General features: G+C 40.9%; 1 long non-coding RNA gene across 1 annotated transcript in view; it reads left to right on the forward strand.

Annotated features, from left to right (window-relative positions):
* The window catches only part of LOC118001178, a 45,756-nt gene extending 19,050 nt beyond the window's left edge, over positions 1 to 26,706 (forward strand). Inside the window, exon 2 of the long non-coding RNA XR_004676637.1 lies at positions 26,597 to 26,706. This is a non-coding gene — a long non-coding RNA (uncharacterized LOC118001178). The remainder of the gene's footprint in view (positions 1 to 26,596) is intronic.
* Positions 26,707 to 27,123: the final 417 nt, after the last annotated feature.

Below are 27,123 nucleotides of genomic sequence, written 5' to 3' on the forward strand. Positions count from 1 at the left end.
TGGCAGTGGTATCTACTTAATTTCATCTCAAGCTAAAACATCTTTTATCATTATCTAGACAAATTTGGCAGTGGTATCTACTTAATTTCATCTCAAGCTAAAACATCTTTTATCATTATCTAGACAAATTTAGCATCATATCTCATGAAAGCCCATCTTTGCTTGAAATACTGGCTACCTTCTGTGTATTCAGTCATTTTAATACTTTGTATTTTTATTGCTTTGTTCTGTTTACCTTAGTCACCTACTAAAATTGCTCTTGCAAAACCTCAAGTGGCTTATTGGTTTCCCAGGGGAGGAAGCAGGTCTTCCATAACATAGAGGGAAGCACCTCTCTTACTTTTTTCTCTGCTTTGTATCTGGTTTTACTATCACTTTAAGCTGTCAGCCATGTTCTAAATGGCTGTATTTTTAGTTTGGATATTTTACTTTTCTTGTTAGTTTTTGGTCTTCCTATTTTATCATCGTGCCGCTTCAATATGTGATTAATATTGTTTCAGTGGTTTTGGTAAGTATGAGGGGTGTATGAGCCCTCTCCTTCCCACCCTTCTCCTCTCCCAGCAACTGCCCCCAATCCTCTCAATCAATAGATTTTATAATAGGAGGAACCATGTTTTTTTTCCACCGGTTCTTGTCCTCTGGTTGAAACTAAGCTAGGCCAATCAGAGAAGGAACCAAAAGATGCAGGGATCAGCAGATCTGCGATATAAACTTAGGCTGCTGGCCATGACATTTTTTCCCCCAGAGAGCTGGGAAGCAGAAGTCTGGCTGCTCATCTCCATTAGAAACTTTCCTGTTGGAAGCTTATGTGGATCTTTTCAGTGACTCTTATTTCAGAATTGCAGTGGGATTGCAGGTAGGTCCACATTGGCTTAATTTGGGAAGTGTCCAGGGTTGAACCTGGCTGAAGTTATCAACTTCATCCCTAGCTCTCTTCCATTAGTGTTGTCTTTGATGGGGAAATCACATCATTTTCCCAGAAACTGGAATATGCTGTCCTCATGATGTAACATGGTGTGTAGGATAAGCTATAGCTAGGAAAACATTTTTTAAACTTGAGTAGTGCAGGCAACTCTTTAAAAAAATTCTCATTCACCCATGTTGACTAACCAATATTTTGATTTAAATGGAATCAATATATATAAAATAAAGCCTGCCATATACTGCTTATGTTTATAAATGTTACATGCCTATAAAACCAAATCAAATCTCTAAATCAAATAAATAATACTATGTGAAAAGGATAATAACCATACTTATAAAGCTTTTCCTACGTGCAAGGTACAATCTAGGTGCTTTATATCTACTTAGCTCACTAATTATCACAGAGGCAGGTATCGTTCAGATCTCATCTGATGTACTGATGAGAAAGAGGGGCACGCAGTGCACTCAGCTATTAAGTGTTCGAGTTTTACTTTGAACCCAGGAAGTTTGGCTTCAGAGAATGGGCACTTCGCAATTATGCTAAGTTGCCTCTCTGAAAACCAGTGAACAACATTAAAGTGACAGATGGCATTGATCAGTTAACATTAATTTGCAGATAGCTGGTTTAACTTGGGAGAGATACATGTGTGTGTCGACTTTATTCTTTTGATTTAGAGCATGATGGGTCATCACCCCAGTCACCGTCATGATTCCTGTCATTATTTTCTTTCCTTAATAATGAGTGTTTTTTTAATTTTTAAGAGATTTTCTTTATTTGAGAGAAAGAGTGAGAGAGCAAGAGCAGAAGGAGGGGCAGCGGCAGAGGGAGAAGCCGGCTCCCCGCTGAGCAGGGAGCCCAAGGCGGGGCTCAATCCCAGGACCCCGGGATCATGACCTGAGCCGAAGGCAGACGCTTAACGACTGAGCCACCCAGGTGCCCTTTAATGATGAATGTTTTAATCCTACATCTGTTATTTGGATGAGCCAATGTAACAATGCGCTACAAAGCACAATTCAGTAAAACTAAAAAAAAAAAAAAAAAAGAGAGAAGAAAAATCACTCCATTGCATATTTATTAAACTATTAATGAACTTTTGCAAAAGTGGCATGAAAAATGTATGATCTGAGGAACACATTCTGGACACATACTGTGGGTGGCTTAGACTACCCTGTCATGCGACACCCCAACTCTCCTGCCATTGATTCCCTCATGGAACTGCAAGAGAAACCTTCATTTGTGTTGTTGTGTGGCCTTCTCTGGGCATCCACATGATCATAAACGATCACAAGGGTAGGACAGCCTGGGGCATGCGGGGTTATTAGGCCGCTATGCACATTCTCCAGGATTTACTTACGTTAAAACATTTGAATTACCTTTGAGATAAAAACGCAACTTTAAATCTCTTACAAAGGTGTGATCTCTCAGAAACACGTTCCGTTGGGGGCTGTGAAAAGCACTGGGTTTGAAAAGCACTGGGCGCGGGGAGGGGGCAGGTATGCCTCCCAGACGGGGCTTCTGTCGGAGGCTGAAAGGAACGCGGGGCAGCAGAGCACATGGTGCCGCCCTGGGGACCACAAGCATTGCACGCGGGGGGTGGCACCGTCCCAGGGCTGTGTCTGGGCTGTGGGACACGGGAGTGTGAGTGGCGAGGTGCTTCTAGTTCCATCGACAGGCTCTTCTGGTAACGATGACACTGGGCCTGTTGTTTGGGCTGCTCTTGTTTGGCTAAAGATGGAGAATTACTGCTGCAGGTCAGGCTTCCTCCGTGGGAGGTAAACTTCAGGAATCTGTGGGCAGGACTCCGCCTGAGCGTTGGCCGTTGGAGTCCCAGCTTCGACGTGTCCTGTAGAAAGAGGGATGTCTCCCGAAGAGAAGGCCCTGATGCGGGGTTGGCGGGGGACACCGGCCCGCCCCATTTTCCTGATTTGTTCTCGGCAGGACTTTGCACACAGGTAGCGCTCTGTCACTCCAGCTTGAGAGAAGAAATGCGTCCGGACCCCTTCTGAGGTCTCGGGAGACATTTTTAGTTCCTCTATGGCACCATATAGTTTCAGGCATTTTATAAATATGATCCAGTGATTACTGGCCTTGAAGGAAATTTTCTAAAAGACGGCCTCTGAGAAAATGGCAGCATGCATTGTTTTCCTTTTGTCCCCTTTTCAGAGAGAGGGACACTGGACATCTGTCCTTCTGTTCTAATAGGCACTTCCTTGTGGACGATCTAACCTCTTCCTGGCACCAGCCTCAGCTGGGGCTGGTGCCAGGAGGCTCCACGTAGGAGGAGATTAGTGAGGAAGTCAGTCAGTGGCTCCTGCCTTTCCTCCTGGGATGTGGGTAAGAGGCTTTTGAGATCTCCTAAGAGCTCACTTGCCAGGTTCCCACTGGGGCTCATTATAGGGAAAGGAACATTTTCATGGTCATTTTTTGGACAAGCTCAGCTCAGCTAATGAAAAACGGAAGGAAGAGTCAGACCAGAGCGAGAAGCTGAGGAGATAGAGCTCCCACATGAGAACATCACAGAATATTTTCTTTAAAATAGAATATATTTGGCTTATTAAAAAAAAAGTAGTTTTAGACCTTTCCCTTTGCAGCTATAACATTAAATATTAACGAAAGAAATGTCCTTTTAGTTTGGGTCGAGGAAAGAGTGCCAGGAAGATGATAATATAGCCTAGCTGTCACTCTGCGTTCTTTTTCCCCCGGTGGGCTGCACTGATTCTCTCCCATTTTCTCTGGACTGGCGCCCTTTGCGTCTGATAGCCTGTTGCCATGGTATCATCCAGAGGGCTTCTCTGCCAAGGGGGCTGTTAATGGCCTTTTCTATTTTCAGTATCAGAGAGGCAGTGGAGAGGGAAACAACATCATTTAACTACTCAAATTAGTTGAGTAAGTCCCATGAATGTCAGTGGAATAATGGTGAAAATATTTGTGTGCAGAGGAGTTAAAAATAATCCCTTGATAAAATACTCTTCATCCTTGGTGCACACTTTAAAATTGTTAATTAATTAGTTAATTAATTAAAGTTTGCTTTGAACTTTCCAATCCTTGATCTACTACTGGAATTTAGCTTCGAGGATTTAGGCAGAAGATTATCTTCTTATGAGATCATATACAGTCAGTTGACATAATATTTCTGATAGGACAGCACTTTTGCAAATAAAAGTGCTTTCTTTACGGTAATTTAAAAATATTTTTATTAATCCTATAGAAGGTTTTTTTTTTTTTTTTTTTTTTTTGCTATGGCTATTTATTATTGTCAACATTGCCTAGCTTTTAAGACTGCTGATTGTTTTAGTAGATTGTCTCTCATTTTGGTAACTTCAGTTTTATAACTTCTACAGAGTCAGCAAAATCCCTCCAAATCACTGTCTCTTTGAATGGCTTAATGAAATAATTAGTTCTGTTTCTAAGCAGTTTGTTTGTTTACTCGCCTCTATATTCTACATTTTTTAAGTGACCCAGTTAAGCCTTTAAGTTTGAATGTACTAAAGACATAGCTTCACCCACGTATCTCTCTTCAAGACAGGGTGAAGTTATGGGAGAGAGGACCATCTGTAAGGGTTATACCACTGGCATCTTTAGAATATCTGAAGAAAGGGAAATAATAAAATGCGACAGAGTGAAAATAGTCTACTAAAGATGTTCTCTATGCCTTAGACTATTGTTCACCCGCAGGATGAACAAAACATTTTTAGATGAGTATTATCACTCTGCTTTATCATTGTTTTGGAGCCTATACACCATTTTCCCCCCTTAAAATTCAAAGCAGGGGTCAGTACCTTGGCAATATCTTGGCTGTTGGAGTCTATAGCAGTGATCAAAGAAATCGCTAGAAAGTTTTTCATGAGAAATTGAAGAAGCTCCATGCAAAAGGCGGATTTGGGTTGTGACCAAGAGGAAGAACACAGTTCTCTGACTTGTCCTTTTAGCAACTTTGCATTAGGTTCTAGACACATTTCTGGGGACACTCAAGGTTACTTACATTCCACAAGTGACAAGCAATCATAGCAATCCTTATAGACAAAGCAGTCCTTTCAGAAATATGTTGTCATCTTGCCAGTTAGAAGCATCCTTGTAGATGGAACTGGCTTATTGGGTGTTGATGAATATATGCACACACATGCATGTGCTGTGCTGTGTGAGTTTAAATACACACTCCCTGGACCCTCATATTTAGAACCTAGTAGTTACGTTCAGTCTTTAAAAATGAAATTTTCGTAGTCTGATAGTATAATATAGAGGTTTATTTTGCACTCTTAACATCTGAAGCGAAGTGATTGGAGTTTCGTGTCCACTTCTACACAAAAGCATATTTATTTGTCTATTACTTTGCATGCATCTGTCTAATATGAAGATGGCAAGGGCAGAACTGGCTCAGGAGATGGTGGCTATGTCTTTGAGATCTATTACTCTCTGGCTGTGCATCCTGGGGTAGGTGGCTTAACTGCTCTGGACTTCGGTCTCTAAACGTTTAAGAGATTTAGATCCATATGATGTCTAAGTCCTCTTGTCATCCCAAACATCATAGATGATTATCGAATCTGCAGGAAACAAGGATCTTTCTCTCAAGTTTCTCAAGCTCTGGAACTGCCAATCATTTAGAGGAGCAACATATAAACATAGAGAAGTCATGATCTTAATGAGCTTTATAAAATTTTAGAAATACGAGGATGGGCTGACTTACATGGTGGCTTCATTCCTATTGTGGTTCTTTTCTTTCTTGGGAATAAGCTGTGGGCACAAGAACTTCTGCAAAAGTTCTCAGATCTTTTAGAAAACTGACTTAAATCAACTACAAAGGAGAGAAGAAAAGAGAATAACCGTTTGTTACTTCCTTATTAAATTCTTAGGGATCAGAGATGGGAGAGAAGAAGGGAGAGGGAGAAGAAGGGGGAAGGCAGGAGGGGAAGAGGGGAAGGGGAGAGGGATCACTTTTGCTGCTAGAATGAAACTTAATTTTTTTTTGCTGATTGCAATTTTTTAAAAAAAATTTTGCTCGAATTTTCTTTTGAAATTTACACTGACTTTAACGATTTTACACTGAAACATAATTACTCATTGTGAAAAAGGTGAATTTATACTGAATGAAAACCAAAGAAATCATGAAAGAAAGGAATGAATGGGTAGGAGATTAAAGGAAGGGTGGGAGCTCTGCTGGGTTTTAGAGATGATGGTCGTTTAATATCAATCAATGCTTCTTGTGTATTATTCTGAAAGCGGCTGGAGTTTCTTGAGACACACAGTGCTAGACTTCGCTAATCAATTTAAGACAGCATAAGCTTTCTGGAAAGCAGTTTGGCAACATGCATCGATAACTTTAAAAATTCATACTATTTGGGGGCACCTGGGTGGCTCAGGTGGTTAAAGCCTCTGACTCTTGGTTTCAGCTCAGGTCATGATCTCAGAGTGTTGTGGCATTGAGCTTCCTTTCCGCTTGTGCTCAGTGTGGAGTCTGCTTGTCACTCTCCCTCTGCTCCTCCCCCTGCTCACATGCACACTCTCTTTCTCTCTCAAATAAATAAATAAGTAAAATCTTAAAAAAAAAATCATACTATTTGACCTAATAATTCTAGTTTTAGAAATCCATCCTAAGGAAAAGCTATTAAAAAAACCAGGAAAGATTTATGTCAAAAGATTTTTATCCTGGGGCACCTGGGTGGCTCAGTCGTTAAGCGTCTGCCTTCAGCTCCGGTCATGATCCCAGGGTCCTGGGATCGAGCCCCACATCGGGCTCCCTGCTCAGCGGGAAGCCTGCTTCTCCCTCTCCCACTCCCCCTACTTGTGTTCCCTCTCTCGCTTTCTCTCTGTCAAATAAATAAAATAAAGTCTTAAAAAAAAAAAAGATTTTTATCCTTAGGTTATATTGAATATCAGTTAGTCCCCCCCCACCCCATGTTTTGACTTTGTTCCTTTCCATCATCTCGTGTTATAATCATTCTCTTGCAAATACCTTCATTCCTCCTTTCTGCCCCTCTTTTATCTCATTCATCTGGCAAACACTGGCACTGAATGAACCCAAGGATGTCTGCTCTCTCTGTACCTAACCTTGTTGGAGAGAATCGCAGTCAGACAAAATAGTAGCAGTGTAAGCTGATGATTACCAACCCCTGATGCTGTTTATTAATGCTCTGTACACATATCCCAAACTTAGTGACAATATGTACTCCTCCTCTTGCTGAATCCAAGGACCAGCCTTTCCTCACAAAGCACCCTGAGCCCTCCTTTGCCTTTCCGCTATCAGGGTTTCTTTGTTTCCTTCTGCTTCTCTGGTGTTGGCAGCTTTTCTTTACCTGACATCAAAGTTTTTCATTTTTTTTAGACCTCAGTCTTTGGGCTTTTCTTTCCTCACTGTGTTCTCTCACTCTCAATGACTGAATATATTCCCTCGGCTTTAAGTGCACCCCCTATGATGCTGACATCCAAGGTGTATCTTCAGCCCTACCCTCTCCCCAGACTCTCAGATGTGAATATTCAAGTACATACTTGACAGAGACACTTGGCCATTCAGTGACATTGCAGGCCCTTGATGTCCCCTTCCCGTCTGCTCGTTTTAAAAAATGTCATTCTGCACAAAGAAAACAACGTCCTTAATATTTTGGTGGATTTCCTTCCAGGTAAATTATACCTGTTTGTGAAGAACAATAAAAGGGTTAGCAAATAAAACAACTCAGAGTCAAAAGAATGTGAGAACTTTCTTATCCAAATTCATGACTTGGATTGTTTGCAGAATTTATTAGGCTTCTTGTTTAATAAATGCAAATGTTAGAAAATACAAAACCCGAACACCATTAATAGCTAAGAGTGCACTTAATGATAATTTGAATACTGTTTTTTAAAAAACAAAAATAAACCCTTGCCAGTTGCTTCGGTTTTTATGTCTATAATTCAGACAAACAGAAAGCACACAAGATGTGAAAATGGTTATTTCTCAGAGGAATAGATTCACAGATATTCCCATTTAGGGAATTCTGTCTTGAGCTTCTCTTCCCCTCTAGGCTTTACTTTCAAGTGTTGCAGTATGAACCTTAGTAAAGACACTACTCTTACTCTCTTGGTCTCTTCAGGGACTTACTGTTTTCCAAAGGACAAAAATCCACAATTCTTGTCCTGGTGCCTCAGGCCACAGTGGGCCATCATCCTTAAGCCTCCTTTGTCCCCATTTTCAATGGAAAAAAATATCACTCTAACTACGTTGTCCTGTGTCTGGTCCTCTGGATTTTCTTCCTCTGGCCTTCATCTTCCTCTTCAAGTCTTACTTCAGAATGTTAATATTTCCTCTATATAAACTTTTTAATCAATGATCAACGAACCCACAGTGATTTTTCCCTTGTTTTGGAACTTTGAAAGTACTTTCCATCCCTTGTATTTGGCTCCTAATTATATAATAATGGTCACTCTCTATTGAGCTGAGGCCCTACTAGGTGCCCAGTATTGTTCTAATCTATTCTTAATTTGTTTATTCATCACACCATCAGATGAAGTAAGCCCAGTTATAATCTTTATTTTACAGGTGAGAAAACGGGCATGAGCAGGTTAGGTAATTGACCCAAGGTCACAGGATTGTAGAACTAGAATCTGAATTCAAACTGTCTGGCTCAGAAGGTGCTCTCTAATCTATCCATTACTGCCTCTCAGCAGGTACTGCCTTAGACTGCTGGTTCATTCTCCATATTTTTGTGTGTACATTAAAAAAAATTTTTATTCATTTGAGAGAGAGAGAGCAGGGGGAAGGGCATAGAGAGAGGGAGAGAGAATCCTCAAGCAGACTCCCCACTTAGCAAAGAGCCTGACCTGGGCTCGATCCCAGGACACTGAGATCATGACCAGAGCTGAAATCGAGTCGAACACTTAACTGACTGAGCCACCCAGGTGCCCCTGTGTGTACATTTTTATGTGGGTTGCCTTCTCAGTTAAATTTTGTGCCCCTTGAAGGCAGGGACCATAACTTGGAGGCATGCTCTGATAGACCTAGCAGAAAGCTATGTGCTTAAATGAATATTGAATGGTTGAGTTGAATGGTTTATGGAGCCTTTTTCCTTCCTGAGATGATACAGCTAATTTTCAATAATTGAAAAGATAGTCTCAAAATCAGATTTGACTAAGTCATGACCGAATGAAAGGTAAAAATCAAGGGGTAAACCAGTGTCCTGGCCTCACTGCTTGGGTTCAGTGGAGTCTGATCATTTCACAAATTACGCTATGTCAAAGTCTGAAAAGTAATGAGGGCTTAATGAGCTTGCACGCCTCTCCCTGTTCTTTGGAGTGGGTGGAAAGTGAATCTGGGTAAGGCCTGCATGTCAGCAAATAAGAATTAACCAGCCTTGACTCTAGAAGTTGCAGCTGAGTGACCATCACTGAAAATGCAATTACTCTTTTTCATTTTTTTTTTTTTTTAAGCCAAGAGTGAGTTGTGGGAGGAAAGGTTAATAAAATGTCTCTGTGTGCTCAGGGGGCCCTCACAGACAAGCTGCTCAAGGAAAATTCCACAAAAATGCCTGGTGTAGCAGGAAGAGGCAGACAGCCAGACATACGACAGAGAAGATATGTCTTTTAACCCATTGAATTTACTGCATGTGTCCCAAGTTGTGGCTTTTGATTTTTTTTTTCTTCCTAGAGCAAAAGGTCTTCAGAAGCTTTTCCAGATGACTTTAAATTATTTATAAGGTTATGCAAAATGAGTAACGCTTGCTTTCTTAAGAGCCATTCACTTTTAAAAAGTGGATATGGGTCCCAAATTATATGCCAAATGAGTGTTTTAATAGCATTTGCTGGTATTTTTCATGTAGTTTATAAGTGAAAAGAATGACTTGTACTTATTTTGTGATTATTATTAACTCCTATAAAATTTGCTTTTTGAGACATACACACCCTTTTAAAGAAATAAATTTATTTTGGGTCATGACCTAGACCTATTGGGCAGTGTTAGGTGTACAAAGAACCTGGCCTGTTCTTGCTCTGGAGGCATTTACCTCTGGTGGTGAAGGTCAGTGGGGATGAGGCCCCTCCTTCAGCCACACAATCTTTCAGACATTTTCAGCACCCTTGACAATATGCAGACTTTGTTTATACTCCATCAAACCTAGATTTGATTTCCAGGATTATTTTTCCTGTCTTGACCTGGGAGGTAATCACCCCTAAGGCCACCAGGTGTGGCTTGCAAGTTGTGCATGCAGCTGGCACTTTGTAGGGTTGCACAGTGCCCATCTTGCACATCAGCACATGACAACCCTGATCACTGTGTCTAGATGATTTTTGCAGATTTCCAGACTTACTTATTCTGTGTTGTATTACTGGCTTACTATAGTTCTGGAAGAGATTGTCTTACTTTTATCCCTATGTACTAACCATATAAGATACAAATTAAAGAAAAACAAAAATCAGAAGTTAATTTTAGATATAAGACAATAATAAACCAAAGATGAGATGACTGGGGAAATGCATTCTCAAACTTCAGAGGTAAAGCCACAATCATGGAAAAATGTTCTGTGAATCAGAACATTTAGCTTCTACTACTGGTTCAGTTACTAATTAATATTTTGACCCTCCAGGGTCAACTTGTTGAAGCCTATCGCAAGGGGAAACCACACCATGCCTGTCGGCTTCCCTGGGTGGTTAGGAAGCCCACAAGACTACACAAGAGAGTATGATAGATAGAAATGCTGTATGCATTTGTAAGGCCCAGTCTTCATGATGAACACAGGGTGTTGGCGTGGTCTAGAAAGAACTGAGGTTAATTTTGAATTTTGTTGTGCATTAGGCTAAAGGGAAGGGCTGCATTGTGTAACCCTCTCAGCCTCAAACACTTAGCACCTAGGCCTGAACTCTGTGTTTTTGAAATGAATGGAAAAAAAAAAATAGATGAAATTCACAAATCCAGAGAAAAACATTGATACAAGTTCTCAAATTGATACATTGGTCCAAACTCAAATTTTCCAAATCAACAAATACAGTTTTAGAATGCTCACTGTGTGACAGAAAGATAGGCCCTGGGTACACAGCAGTGAACAAGGCCAACAGGTCTTTGCCTTTAAAAGGTGTACTGTGCTGGCAGGGCGGGAAGACATTTAAAAAGTGATTAAAAATGTATTGAGTATTATAAAGAGATATGTAGGTGATAATTAGGAGTCTGGCAATTGCTAGTTTTAAGACTATTTAAACACAATGAAATACATGTGCATAAAACTTACCTCTAAAAGGAGTTTTTAGAACAAAAATTGGCAATTGATTTGATTTGCCAGACTTCTTATTTTCTTCTACAGGAGAGACTTGTAGATTCTATTTTATGGAGGCCTAATGCATGATAGACACAGGACAGATTTTCCCAGAGAACATCTAGTGGCATTATCAGCTTCAAGTTATTTTTAGAGCTTTTATTGAACATTTACTAAGTGCAAGGAGATACTAAGACACTGTCTTTAGAAATGCACCATTCGATATGGTCCACTAGGCTCATATAGCTACTATGTATTTAAAAAGTGGCTAGTTCCAATTGAGATGTGCTATAAATGTAAAACATACCCAGATTTTGAAGGCTTAATATTTAAAAAATGGAAAATATCTCCTTAGTAATTTTTATATTGATTATATGTTGATGCAATAATATTTTAGATATGTTATATTCAATATATTAAGGTAAATTATACTTTTTTTTTTTTTTAGAGAGGGGAACCCCTCTCTAAAAAAGAGGCAGAGGGGGTGAAAGAGAGAGAATTTTAAGCAGGCTCTACTCCTGGCACAGAGCCTGATGTGGGGCTTGAGCTCACGACCTTGAGATCATGACCTGAGCTGAAATCAAGAGCCAGACGCTCAACTGACTGAGCAACCCAGGCACCCTACATTTCTTTTTATTTTTTAAAATGTGGTTACTAGAAAATTTAAAACTATATGTGTGGCTTACATTTGTAGTTCATATTATCTTTCTACTAGGAAGTGCTTCTTTAGAAATACTCTATCTCAGATATGGAAGCAAATCATTAGAAGTCAGTGGGACAAGTACTTTAAGGGAGGCAGGTAGAAAGCAACGGAGGGTGAAGTCATTTCGCTTGTGTGCTCAGGAAAAGATTCTAAGGAGACGGGAAGGCAGGCCAGGAAGAGAGCAAAGAATGCATAAAGCAGAGAAGAAAGACTGGCAGCTTTATGAAAGCATCTACCTTTTAGAGTGATGACAGAGGAAAAGGAGCCTATAAGAAGCAGTGGAAACTATAGAAATACTATTTTCATAGTTTCCCATGATATAGTTAAAATTGTGTGTAACTTATTTAAGACATTATTATTTCTTTGTCTTGCTATCTGAGTAAGAATATTTTTCTTAGAAAAATTGCTCAAATATCATAAATGTGTTAGCCTGACACCACTAGATGGCACTGTGCTATTGGATTGAAAAGCAGGATGGCAAGGAAAAGGGCAATTTCTTGTCTTTCAGTGGCCTGAATTTTTCGAAGAAGTACTCCTATCATTTTTGAGCATGTAAACCCAATATATGTATGTTTATTTATTTTAAATTATATACCTAATGCTGCACTAATAGTCAGCTTTGAGAATTTTCTAACTTCCCGGACAAGAAGAAAGTAATGTCTATAGAATCCCTAAAGGCACTTGTTCCTTTAAGAGTCTTTAAAAAAATATTCTGCATGTGGCAATATTTAAAGCAGATCAGCTGTGACTGAATGGCATGAAGAGCCCTTAATTTAAAAGAATGCTGTAGCACATTTGAAACCTGGCTTTTCCCAATGTCCATGCTGAGATTAGATTTTTTTTTAAAGATTTTATTTATTTGAGAGAGAGACAGAGATAGCGAGAAGAGAGCATGAGTGAGGAGGAGAGGGAGAAGCAGGCTCCTGCTAACCAGGGAACCCAATGCGGGGCTCGATCCCAGGACCCTGGGGCCATGATCTGAGCCGAAGGCAGACGCTTAACTGACTGAGTCACCCAGGTGCCCTGCTGGGATTCGATTATTGATAGATTGATTGAGTTGTTACCTTTATGGTAGGAGGCATTTTGAGTAGACCTGCTTTTTCAAAGTAAGGAGTGGAAGCCATGGAGATGTTGACTTCCTTCAATTCAGTGAGTAGAGCTGGAATGACTGAACCCCGTCAGTGTGACTTAAGTCAAGTCCTGGTGAGGAGGGTTATAAATTCAACTTCTCACTACTTCCAAGGACCAAAGCAAACAGAAAATGGGTCTCAAACGTGAATCACCAAAGGTTTTCAAAATTGTGCTTTAATTAATGGACAAGTAATTAATATAAAGGCTTTTAAACAAGAAATGGTTGGGGCGCCTGGGTGGCTCAGTTGGTTAAGTGGCCCACTCTTGGTTTCGGCTCAGGTAGTGACCTTAGGGTCCTGGGATCGACCATGAATCATGATGTGTTCTGCCATCATGAAGTGGGTGGAGGGCCATGTAGATGATTTTTACTTATTTAACATCCCACACAAGAAGTAATAAAATAAAAAGGACTTAGTGAGTTAATTTTTGCCCGACAGGCAGGCACTGTCTCAGACCGGGCTCACCTGATACTGCTAATGACTCAGCACGGGAGGGTGCCTCATTCCAGAAGGTGAATTGTGTACTCACAGTAAGTTACACATGTGACCAGGAGAGATGGCTGCTTGGTGCTCTGTTTAAGCCAATGACCACCATCTTTTCTGTCTGTAATTCCTCAGATATGTCAGATTAGGTCAACCTAAGAGGTGCACTTTTCTGATGAGGACGTGGTCACCATGTTGGATTCTCTTGCCTTTGTGCCATTTTGAAGATCAAATTCTTGAATTTCTCAGACTTTGGATTGAAGAAAAACTCAGTTTCCAGTTAGGTTTCAGGGCCTGCCATGCTATGACAGGACTTCTATGGAGAAATACCAACATAGCGCCATGGACGTGATGTTAGTACTTTCGTTATTTGTGTGTAGGTTACGTGTGTGTTCTAGGCTAATGTATAATGCCACTAGACCAAGCTCCATTAGTTCCACTTTTAGTCATGACTGCTTGATATTAGTATCTTTTCACTGTCTCACTGGTCTCGCTTAGTATAAAGTTCTAGAATTTTAGCATTAGTCTATGACACATGTAAGTTTGGGACAGAACTGAGCCTTTGGAACCAACCAACCTACTAGGCAATGTGTGATTTTCTACATGACAGAATTAGAATATGCTCTCTAAATATTCAATAACCCTGCTCTGCAGGGAGTCTGCTTATCCCTCTCTCCCACTCCCCCTGCTTGTGGTCCTGCTCTCACTCTCTCTCTCTCTCTGTCAAATAAATAAATAAAATCTTAAAAAAAAAATAAATAAATAAATAAATATTCAATAAAAAACATTTTGGGGGATAAAGCACTGATATTAATGAATAATTTTGTTTATATATGTACATCTATGAACTACTTAAATGCATTGTGATTATATTCTTTTACGCACATCTTAAAACATATACAAAAATATAATTTTTTGTGTTATTCTTTTTTTTATTATGTTAATCACCATACACTACATCATTAGTTTTTGATGTAGTGTTCCATGATTCATTGTTTGCGTATAACACCCAGTGCTCCATGCAGTTTGTGCCCTCCTTAATACCCATCACCAGGCTAACCCATCCTCCCACCCCTCTCCCCTCTGGAACCCTCAGTTTGTTTCTCAGAGTCTATAGTTTTTTAAAAGATGAGGTAGACAAATAAATATAACTTGAAGCCCTGATCTTTTCTTCTTCCCTACTCTGGGGCATGTGCTCTCTGAGTCTCTTGGACTCCTCTGCAGAGGTTCCCAAACTTAGATCCACCTTTCCTATAGCTATGCAAATAAAACCAAAAATCAATATCGTCATCCCGGAAGAAACTTTTCAGAGTCTTCTTGTCCCACTTCTTGTTTTTCAGGCACACTTACAACATTATTTCTAAGGTGAGCATTATTCTGTATAGTTCCCAAATTTCTAATTTTCTAAATCAGAACTTGCTCAATAAGGTGTGGGAGTAGAGTTACCCCAAATAACTGGAAAAATGTATAAGCGGGTTATGTCAGCCTGTGAGTCATGCCCCTCTTTATGTCATTCTCTCCCCATGGAATCACATGTTCACTTGAGAACTGGTGGTGCCCAGGACGTGGGAAAAATGTGTCTCTGTCCAGGATCCCTGTTCTGTGGTCTGAGTCACATGCCTACGGAACCTTGGGAAGGTGAGGCAGACATGTGAGACCAAGGTATAATCTACGCGTAGGAGCAACTCCATTTGGTTAATCTCTGGCAGCTCCTGTAGAGCCACTTCTGATTCACAGTTAGACTGAATAGAAGGGCACATTCACTTTTTCTCCCATGGAATTTGTAACCACCCTGAGAGCAGCCTGTTCAGCTGAGGAGAGGGTAGGACTTTTATTTAAATCAACTTTGGGAGCCAGAGGGGAAACTCGTACGTGTCTGATATTTCCATTTGCTAACGATGTGTCCAGGGCTGGTTACCACGGCTTCTGAGAGTTTTCATCCCGATGCCAGGCAAGACCGGCTTCCTTTCAGAAGGCTTCCTCTGTTCGCAGATGGTTTTTGCTCAACATCTTCCCGTTCACCGAGGCTGTTCACTCCTACTTGTCCAGGGAGATATTTTTATTTTTTTGATTCCACATTTTTTAGTATGGCTCAGAAGATACTCCAGCATTTTCACAGACATTATTTCACTTGATTGATCCCCATAATCCTCCAGGCAGAGAGAGTAGGTTGTTGGTGTCCCAATTCTATGGATAAAGAAGCAGTCCCTCCAAGAGGTGGAATGACTTCTAATAAACAGCTGAGCTAGGAGAACATTGGTCCTGTGACTCCTATCCCAAAGGATAAGAAAAATTATAGCACAGGAAGTACCTTTTGTTATAGCATTAAGCGTAGCCAGATTAATTCTAATGTATTTATATTTCCGCTGGATATGTTGCAATTCATCTATTGCTGTCTGGAGCTCATTTCGGTAGAGCCCAGCTATTCCCGATATAAATGCCTTGGCTGTATTCGTATCCCCCTCCCTGCAGAACTAATTACCCCAGTGCTAGGGAATTGATTATGAGAAAGTAAAGTGTGTACTGACATTGTAAGCCCCCGTTTAAATGAAACTCTTGAAGTCGTGCTGCCTTTCAGAAATGTGTTCTTCACTACAGAAAACGTTTGGTTGCCTTGTAGAGAGCCTGTGGAACTGTACACCATCCCTCTCACCACAGGGTGTCACGAAGATAAAATTGGCAGCTTAAGAGAGAAGCCAGCTAAGTGAGATGTGTCCGCCAACAACCAGCTTAAAACATTCTTGGATCGTTTTGCTCTGCCTTATCGGGCAGTTTTTGCTTGGGGAAAGTGAAGGATTTTCCCTTTTGCTTCCTAAGCATGATTTCTCTGGCTCTGGCTGTTTTCATATTTGTCTCTGCGCCTGGATCTGCCTCTTTACATTTTGCCTCTTTTTCTGTATCCGCTCTCTGTTCCCTGTCTTCATCTCTTTCTTTCTCTCTATATTTCTGGGTTTTGTTTGTTTCTTTCTCATTGTCTGTCACCTTAATTTTCTATAAGCATGTCATATCACTAATAGGTTAAAGAGTCTTAAAAATGATGGAGGATGTGCGGGTGATCTGGCTGCCACATCTGTCACCCCATTGATCGCCAGGGTTGATTCGGCTGATCTGGCTGACTAGGCGGGTGTCCCATTCCTCCCTCACCACTCCATGTGCGTCCCTCCCGAAGCTGCGCGCTCGGTCGAAGAGGACGACCTTCCCCGATAGAGGAGGACCGTTCTTCGGTCAAGGGTATATGAGTAGCTGCGCTCCCCTGCTAGAACCTCCAAACAAGCTCTCTCAAGGTCCATTTGTAGGAGAACGTAGGGTAGTCAAGCTTCCAAGACTCCAGACACATCCAAATGAGGCGCTGCACGTGGCAGTCTGCCTTTAAAAGAATGAGGGAAATTTAGAACAGCTTCCTTTAAGAATTTTTGGATCATTCTGTATGTGTGTGTCTGTGTTTGACTGAAATTTATTTATTTATGGACATATTTCCTTATCCTAATCCCTAAATGTAAAACTGAAATACATGTGTGTCTTGCTCACAGTACCTCTCCTGCATTAGTGCCCTGACGCATCTCTTTCCTAATTACTCTGCAATTCTAGATCAGATACACGTGCATACATAGTATTAGAATTTTACACAAATAGGCTTTCTGAAGTGTGCCTGCAGAGTAGAAGGACACCAGCAGGTGGCAGTCTCACCCAGTAGAAGAGTTGAGAATGGTTTCATTGTGGTTTTTCTTTAAGACAGTTTGCTTATTTTTGAATGAACTATTGAAGAACCAAAGTTAGGTTCTTGTTTGTTTTTAAGCAAATTCTGAGGTGGTTTAAAGAGAAAGTAGATCATCCCAGCCCTGTCCCACCACTTCCCCAAAATGGTGTATGGATTATTCTCTCGTTAAACACAGCTATTGGATTGAGATACAATCTCACTATTGTCTGGGCATCTGAGTGTCATTTAAATTTTATTTTCTCTTGCCAGGTGATTGATTCATGATAGAGAACAGAGCTCCGATAGCGTGTTTCTTTGGCTATGTATGGCAGCATCCTAACGCCTGGAATTTTGGACTTAGTTATCATCGACACTGACCACACACCCTCCCATCCCATTTTCAGATGAGGAAACAAGAGCTCTAGAAAGAATTTGTTCAAAGACGCACAGCTGTGGGGAAGAGGGTCCACGTTAGGACTAAAATCAAGAGCCAGAGTAGCTGGGTCTTCAACAAGCTTGAATGATAAGCCGTTATTCAAGTCTGGAGCTAATGGCAATACTGTTGACCTTGGGACTCTCTGGAGTCCAGGCTCTGCTCTCCACGGCGTTGCCATGTTCAGTTTGAGGGGAAAACAGCAACATCAGGCTGGAGAGGGCTGTCAAAACATGCTCTTGTTCACAAGTGATTATGTTCAGTGTAATCCTCATAGCAACGTAGCAGAATGCCTGCCGGGAGCAGGATGATACAGATGATTCTGCCAGAGAAGGAGGGAAATCCTAGGGACAGCTTGGCAGAGGAGGGGTTGTTCTGCACATCAGTTTGCCGAGTTGCTTCTCCTTAGAAGGCAGCAGGAGCAGCGCTCTTTGAGATGGGCCTGTGGAGACTGTTGTTTACATAATCAACCAGAAAGCCCTTCTCCGTGGGGGTGTGTAGCAGGGGGCTGCCTAGCAAGCCAGAAATCACTCTGGTTCGCTTTTGCTAGCTCCGGCAAGTGTTTGAAGATGAAGGACATCTGCCGGCCAACCCCTGCCATTTGCCGTGTGGTTCAGTGAACCGGACCAAACTGCAGGGCTCTGGGCCGAGGAACAGATGCTAACGGTAGTTTTTCCAAAGGAGAACGCTTGCCAACCCTGGCCAACGAAACTCGGCTTAACAAACGTGGGGACAAGCTCGAGGCAGGCCTCCCTAATAGTCACTTTGCCAGTTTTTTAAAAAGTGGTTTGTGAATGTTAAGTCATTTTTGTTTAAATATTTTTGTTAGATGGCATGGCTTCTATGAAGCAGAGGATGCAGGTGCTTTTGCTAGAGGTGACTAGAGAGGACTTTCTGGTCTAGCCAGTTAACACCAGCTTGGTAGACGTGGAGGTGCACCGCCCAGATCTTTCTTCAAGGAAGAGCTTGCCGCCCAGATGTGGGGAGTGCAGTGAGCAGACAGCCAGCTCTGTCTGATTCTTCTGTGTCTGCCTGAACTGTGGAGAGCTGCTTTGCCCTATGTCTCCCTCTGCTGCAAGCACTGAGTTGGGAGGGAGGTGAAAGCCCAGCCAGCCATCTCCATCCAACAAAGGCCACCTCTGATGGGCTCTACTTGCCAGAGCTCCCAGCTGGGTCAGCCAAGGCTTGTTGGGCCTTGTTGACCATTGAAGTTCCTCTTTTTCCTTTGCCGGATCCAGCTTTGTCCCCTACTCTTTAGGGGTGTTGATCCCAAATCCATCTCAGCATCTGTTTGGGGGAAACCCAATCGGGCAACAACCAACCTATCTTTTCAGCTTGGGAAACTTATGGCCCCATAAAGCGAATGCCTAAAAGTCTTTTGTGATAATTTAACTTTTTAATAATATTTACATAATACAGAAAGCATTACCCTTACAAAGTCTCAGAAAGGAAAAAAAAATCTAGTGCTAATACTATAAAAACAGTTATAAATTGACTCTCAACACAGCCCATTTGATAGCTTTTTGACAATGGGAGGAGATTTCTCGGTTCTTGATTTGCAAGCCGCCAAACATCACACTCTGAAGGATTTCACATGTGGTTCTTTATTAATGAATTGCCCTAAATGATTTCACATGTTTCTACTTGTGCTTTGTGGCTCCATCAACCTTCCTAGTTAGTTTCTTTCTTTCTTTTTTTTAAAGATTTTATTTATTTATTTGATAGAGACACAGCGAGAGAGGGAACACAAGCCGGGGGAGTGGGAGAGGGAGAAGCAGGCTTCCAACTGAGCAGGGAGCCCGATGCGGGGCTCGATCCCCAGGACCCTGGGATCATGACCTGAGCCGAAGGCAGACGCTTAACAACTGAGCCACCCAGGCGCCCCTAGCTAGTTTCAAAATACCAAAGCATTGCCTTACTCTTGTTGGGGGTTGGGGTGGGGGTGGGGGTGGGGGCAATGTTTCCTCCCTTGGGATTTCCTGCAGAGTGGGGAGGGGGAGCAGGAGAAGGTGTGGACGGTGTCTCTAGGGCACCAGGCTGGACTCTATTGCCCTAGCCGCTTTGTCTCTAGAGATTGCTGGATTTTTACTTGACCCTTTAATTAACCAATTGGGTTGTTTGGGAATCTAATGGATTGAGTTAGGAAAAGAAAAAATCCAAAGGAATAAGTGGCCTCATTTTGAAAGTGCGGCACGGGTAATGATCGGAGGTCATGAGCAGCTGGTTCATGGTATTGGTAAATTTACTTTTGAGTTGATCGCATGCTAAATGTAATTTAAGAAGTAATATACAAACACAACAAATTGGATTACACGAAACCTGAAAAATTTATAATTTAGAAGGTACAGAGGTAAAAAGCCATGATTCAGCCTGTCAGATTTAGAACTGTTTTTAATATGATACAGAGGGGTGATACCTTGGATCACACCGAGGCTGGATTTTGTGTTTGATAAGGCTAAGATTATATCTCATTCTTATCTATATTCCAGGAAGCGTTCTTATTAGAACCATCTCCTAGAAGAAAGCAAGTTATATTAAAAGAGATTGAAGCATGAGTCAGTTTTCAGTATTGCAGAATGATGAAAAATCATATATATGGATCTGGGAAAATTTGTGACAGAAGATATTTAAAAAAAAAAAAGGTGAAAAAAGAAAACAGATGACCAGGAAGAGTTGATTTTCATTTCTGGGATTAAACCACTTCCAAAATGATGTATACACACAGTTCTGTCACAAAAATGTGGTTTAGTTTTTCCTCAGTAAGTTGTTAAAGCTATTTGGCTTGCTCTGATTTGGTTCTTTTCAACTTGAACTAATAAGAACAAAGAAAAACAAGTTACATTCTTCTTACAACATAAAAATGTCTTCTTTTCCTCAGTGGTAATTTAAAGCATTCAAAAATATTTTCTCACAATGCCACTGATAGAATTGTCTCAGGTCTATACATTTTAAATTCTGATACTTTTCCAGTATGTTTAACCCTAAAATGGAAATTGTTGTGTTTAAACTGGGTGGTGTTGCTTTAGGTTTTCTCCAATTGGCAATGCCAGTGTTTCGTCTGTTGGACATCAGGTGCTCACAGCATCTCCTCGACACACTTAGCGGCTCCCACCGTGCCTTGGCCTGGTCCGTTCTACAAACATCAGAGAACACTTAGTCCCCACTGGCCTCTCTAGGACAAGTACTTTTCCCCCCTTTCTTATTTCACTTTTAGTTCTGCACCCTATGCTTTCTTCCTTTATGCTTCCATTAGTGTTCCTCTTTGCTGGTCTTGCCTCTCTTTCTTCGTATTATTTCTAGGGTTTTATTTGCCTTTTTGTGCAAATGCTTTTTTTTTTCATTTTTGTCTACTGGAAAGACTTCTTATCACACTCACTTAAAAGTGTCGGTGGCACTTTTTAGAGGTCTTGATTGGACTTAATCCACATTTCAACTGCCAGTATTTTATTTAAAGAAGTATTATTGTTCAGCATTATGCTCTCTAAAAGATAGTAGGGCAGAGAAAAAGGACAAAAAATTTACCAATTTTTAAATCACAGGAAAATGTTCTTACTGGATCACCTGGGAGATATCCAGGGCAGTTTGGAGAAGTTTTTCTTCTCATTGTTTTTCTCTTTTCTTTTCTTTTCTTCTTCTTCTTCTTCTTCTTTTTTTTTTTAATGCTGAGTGTCAATATTTAGAAGCTTTGAGTTCCCATCAAGGATGTTCTCATTTTATCAAAAAACTTCAGTAAAGTATCTTAATTTTCTTTCTTAGATCTAATCACCCTAACGTCCAGAAGAGTCGTAAGCTATAAAGAGACTCAGTCCTCTGTATTTGCCACCTCCTTTAGAAGGCATTCATCAGAGATATTTGTGACTCTTCATAGCAGGGGAATATTGACATTAAGAAAGAGAATAGCACCTGAGGGCCCAAAGGAGCAACATTAACCTGGGGCTTAATTGTCCACAATTTGAAATGGAAGAACAAAACTGAACGTCTGAATGTAGTATGTTGGAAAGATGACTAGTGCTCACGGGAGCATTGGGTCCTCTGGAGTTTGAATGAAGAGTTTCTGTGCCCCAGAGACACAGGAATTTTCATTTTCCTTCCATCAGGGCCAGTGGGATGGCTCCTTTCACTGACTGATTTTACTACCTCTGGTCATCGGACCTTTATCTTCTAAGTGAACATCCTAATCTCTTTTCCTTCTGTTCATTTTATCTACCTTTAGAGCCGACTGAGAGATTAACATTTTTAATACATAAATGTTTGTTACCATGGTTTTCTCTTTTATCCTTTACATATCATGAAATCCACTGGGAAGTCATCAAACATTTCTTGAAGGCATATGGGTATGTACATATGTACATGTGTGTTTATGTGTATATATATGTGTGTGTGTGTGTGTGTATTTTTTACTTATTTGGAAAGAATTTCCAACTTAGAGAAAAGTTACTTGAATAATAATAGTATGATAAATAGTTAACCCTTTCTTCACCTTCATCTCTGGCTAACATTTTATGCAATGTGCTTGATCATTTGTGCATGCTCTCTTCTCTCTTTCTGTCTGCACATATGCACATCCATACATAATACAAATACACACATACGTATATGAATATGTACATATACATTTATATAACAATGTGTGTATACACACATGCTATTTTATTTTACCTAAAGCATTTGAGAATCAGTTTCACACATCATGACCCTTTATCCCTAAATATGTCAGTATTTTTTAGGATAAGAGTATGCTTGGGCGCCTGGGTGGCTCAGTCAGTTAAATGTCTGCCTTTGGCTTGGGTCATGATCTCAGGGTCCTGGGATTGAGTCCCTCATCAGGCTCCCTGCTCAGCGGGGACTCTGCTCTCCCTCTGCCCCTCTCCTTCTGCCCCTACTCCCCCTTCCCCCCGCTCATGCTCTCTCTCTCTTGCTCTCTCTCTCTCAAAAAAAAAAAAAGAGTATGCTCTTACATAACCACAAGGCAGTTGTCAACTTTGGTAATATAACATTAATACTTTTCTCTAATTTGGATTTTAATTTTCCCATTGTCCCAGAAATATTCTTTATAGCTTCTTCCCCACCTCCCCCCACCCCCAGTACAAGATTCTGTCAGGGACAGGTATCGCATTTAGTTGTTAAGTCTCTTTAATCTCTGAAACACTTCCATAGGCTTTCTTTGTCTTTTAGGACATTGACAATTTTAAAGATAGATAGAGTCCTCCCACTTTTTAAACACAGGAGTCTCCTCATTTTGAGTTTGTGTGATGTTTCCTCTTGATGAGACTCAGTTACGCGTTCCCTACTCGGTTACACTCTGTGCTTCTCAGAGGTATGTCTGGAGACACGTGATGTCCATCCGCCCCTCAGGAGGGATGTCCACGTTCATCCCACGGTGAAAGCGCTGTCCGGCTTCTCTCTCTGCAGCTGCTATTTTCTCCCTTGCGACTAGTAAGCAGGTTGTGGACACTTGAAGATCATGCAGATATCCTGCTTGCCATTAAGTTTCCCTTGAGATTTAGCATCAATGAAGGATTCTTGCCTAAACTTTATTACAGTGGTTACACAGTGAAGGTGATCCCCCTCAGCACCCTCTGCACGTTTACCAGGCAGCACGTGATAGTCTACGTAACCAAGAACCCTCCCTTCTCCCGTATGTATGTGTGTGTGTGTGTGTGTATGTATGTATGATCTGTATGGACACATGGCTTCCTGGTTCCCAAATGGTCTATAATTATTAGTCTTATTTAGTTTTGAGCTCAGATTATTCCAGATTTGGCCAGAGTCCCATCAAGCTGGTTCACTGTGCCTTGGTCCTATTTCCATTATTCTTTGAAGCGCATCCTTATCTGCTGATGTAACAAAATGTTCCAGGCCCGTCTTGTAGTTCCAGGCTCACTCTTCTCCAGTCCTGCTTTCAGCCACTTCTCCGAGGACCACTGGTTCCTTTTGGTACAGAACGGTATTAGAAATCAAGATCTGTGCACTCGCTGTGCCCGTTGCTGCTGGGATATCTCTACTTCCAAGCCATGATTAGAAGCCTGGAGCTTTTAGCCTCATCCCTCTCTCCCCCTCCAGTCTCCAGAGAGGGCTGGAAAATGAATTAATGAGTGATCATGCCTCTGTGATGAAGCCTCCAGAAGAAGCCCTAAAGTACTGGGTTTGGGGAGCTTCTGGGTTGGGGAGCACATGTACCTGCTGGAAGGGTGGTGCCCGTTCCAAAGGGACAAAAGCTCCTGTGCTCAGGACTCTCCCACACCTTGCTCTATGTGTCTGTTCACCTGGCTGCTCTTCCGTATCTTTAAAAATACCTTTTGTGGTAAGTCAACAACAGTAAGTAAACTGTTTGCCTGAGTTCAGGGAGCTGCCCTAACACATCACTGGACCTTGGGGAAGGGGTTGTGGGGACCTCTGATTTGCAGCCAAATCAGACAGAGGCTGTGGGTAACCTGACAGCCCACTGCTTGTAGCTGGCACCAGAAGGGGCAGGGGCAGGGGCAGTCTTTTGGGACTTAGCCTTAGCCTCTGGGGCCTGCGCTAAGTCCAGGCAGTTAGTGTCGGGGTTGCTTGGCATGGAAAACCCACACCTCTGGCGTCAGAAGTGTTGGGAGTGTGGTAGTCGTGTGAGAGTGGACGGCAATAAGAAAGAGGCATTTTTTCCTATTCACGGATTGATTTGGGATTTATTCTTGTGTATGATATGAGAAATGGCTGTAATTTTCTCTTTTTCCAAACGGCTAATCGTTGTCCAGCATCATTTATAAAAAGGCCATCTCTGCTCCAGTAATTTGCAACATGGCCTGTATCATGTACTTGCTTCTACATGGAGTTAAGCCCTATCCTTTTTTTTTTTTTTTTAAGATTTTATATTTATTTGACAGAGCAAGAGAGCACAAACAGGGGGAGCAGCAGAGGGAGAGGGAAAAGCAGGCTCCCCGCTGAGCAGGGAGCCCGATGTGGGGCTCGATCCCAGGACCCTGGGATCATGACCTGAGCTGAAGGCAGATACTTAACCACCTGAGCCACCCAGGCGCCTGAAACCCTATCCTCTTTTTTTTTTTAGACACTATCTATCTATGGCATAAAAATTTGGGTTAAGTAAGCCCTGTGAATTAAGTCTGTGGACCCTCTATAAGGGGGAGTTTAAAAATTAAATTTGCAACTTAAAGATTTTGATATTATCCTTAGGAGAGTGAATTAGGTGTCACAATTAAAGCAGTAGAATGGTCCGTGTTCCTACCATGAGTTCTCAAACTTTGTTAAAATGCACATTTCTGAGCTCTTTTGTTAATAGTCTTATATACAAGTTGAGGGTAGGGCCTTGATATGGTAACTGCTTAATACATGGGTGGATAGAGTTAGGGGTCATTAGATCACTTTCATTCAAAAGCACAGGCTTTGAGGAGAAGGACAGCCTACAGGTGACATGTATCCTGTGCAGCAACGTGTGTGACAGGTGACAGTGAAATTATTCTGATAATGACAAAAGGAAATTCAGGCTTTCCACTACATACAAAACAGGAGAGCTGTTCAGAAAGCTAGAAGTTTACCACTGAGGTCGTAAATGTGGTAAATGTGAAGCCAATCCACATTCATAATCTTTCCATCCTTTAGATTTTATTCCCACCTGCCTGGCCACAAGCTTTGGGCCTGTGATTCTCAGACCTTTTCAGTTGTACACATTATTCAGAAAGATCAGGACTCTCCGCATGACTTGTTTTTGTGTGAAAGCTTTAATTGGGCCACAGTGATAGAAAGGTTGCTCTGATTTTGTGAGGTTAGAAATGAGATTAAATAAATGAGTACACTTGTTAGAGTGTAATATTATGTATTTTATGATGGAAACATTAGCATTGCTTTATACACTGCCTCCTACCATCTGGAAAATTAGTAATTCTGAAATGTTCTGTCAAGGGACCTAAATGGTTGAGCATGGAAACGATAATTGATACAACTCTCTACTAAGCTTTGATTTTGTGCATTTGTCCATTTGTGTGTTAGAAAGTGTAAGAAACACTTGCTTCCATTTTCTGAGGCTGGTTCACTGAATCTCCTCATCCAGATTTCTTTTCCTCTGTCCATTCCTTTGTCTCACAGAATAGAGTCCATTGTGGTTCTAATCTCTGTTATGCATGTTCTTTATGAATAAAATTTCAGGCACACAGAGTGTACATGTGCACATTTTACTGCAAGATAGTGAAATCTCAGCGTGCAGGGACCTCATTCCCAATGTGATGTTATGGTTCCCACTCTTGCTGTTTTAAAATTTTATGTTAACCTGGCATTCTGGATGGGGGGTTTTCTTCTTTACTATGAGTCATATGGTATATAACAGACATAGGACAGCTAAATTAGACAGTTGGCAAAGATGTGAATATCTGCCCTCTGGCCTTTCCTGCTTCTCATCTGTATTTTATAACAAAAAACTAATGAGGATTTCACTTCGGTGAAATATGCCTTCTAAGTGATGCTTGCAGATAACACATTTACCAATTAGCATTTGGGATTTTGATTAAACCATTTTTGCAAGTGATTCCACTTTAGTGCTGTTAAAGAGTGTATTTTGAAAGGAAAAATATGTTTTGGTATTGAGTACTTTGAGGTCCCTCTGAAATTTAACAAAATCCATGCAAATTGTAATGTGGCCTTTTAATGCGGAAATGAACCCTTTTGATCTCAGCACTTACTACCATATGATACACGAAATAAGGTACATATCTTGCCAATCAAATCTCAAAGTTAGGCTGACCCCCTTGAAGTCTACCCTTTTATTGGCTTATTTGCCCTAATTGGATACATTGTCTCCTTTTTTCCATTCCATTGCCCCATTGTTTTACTTATGCTTTAATCACATCTCTATCGATAACCGCATTTATCTGATTACTCATCTTCTATGAGGATTCCTGGCATTTGGCTCATTTTTCTTCATTTAGCCTCCTTATTTTTGAAATCTCTATATCTCACTTGTCAACAACCTCTGATTATCTCAAAGGTACCTTGGATTATCCTGACTCATCCTTTGATTTCAGATGAGGACCCTGTTATTTCAAGATGCAGGTGATTTGAAGACAGAAAATGGAGCTAGTGGTAATGTCCTCCCCCATTCAGACTGTTTGAATCATGCTTTTTACTCATCTTACTACTCTCCTAGAAAAACTATTTAATATTTTTACCACTTATGTTTTTCTAATATTGTACTTGAGTCACACTGCCTTAGTCATAGTTTAACAAGTTGTTGGGAATTGTTTTAAACAGAACAAAGAAAATCCAACTCCATTTGGGTTAGCTTTCATTTGCAAATATTATTTGAAATTTGAGCTAAAAATTGTATAACTTAGAATGAAAGTCTTGATAAAATAAGAAAGTTGGCATATTAAAAATTTCCCCTTTTCAAGTGTATTTTATTCAAGTCTAAGTATCTTTTATAAAAACTCCATGTTCAGTGTCTCTAGAGTAACAATGGAGGTGTTTTTATTCATTATATTCTGCTGGGAAAAAGGTGGTTAAAGTTATTGTATGGATTTTTCCCTTACTCTTTTGCCCCATTGTTTTATTC

Source organism: Mirounga leonina, unplaced genomic scaffold (assembly GCF_011800145.1).
Source record: "Mirounga leonina isolate KUSES-001 unplaced genomic scaffold, KU_Mleo_1.0 Mir_53, whole genome shotgun sequence".
NCBI lineage: Eukaryota > Metazoa > Chordata > Mammalia > Carnivora > Phocidae > Mirounga > Mirounga leonina.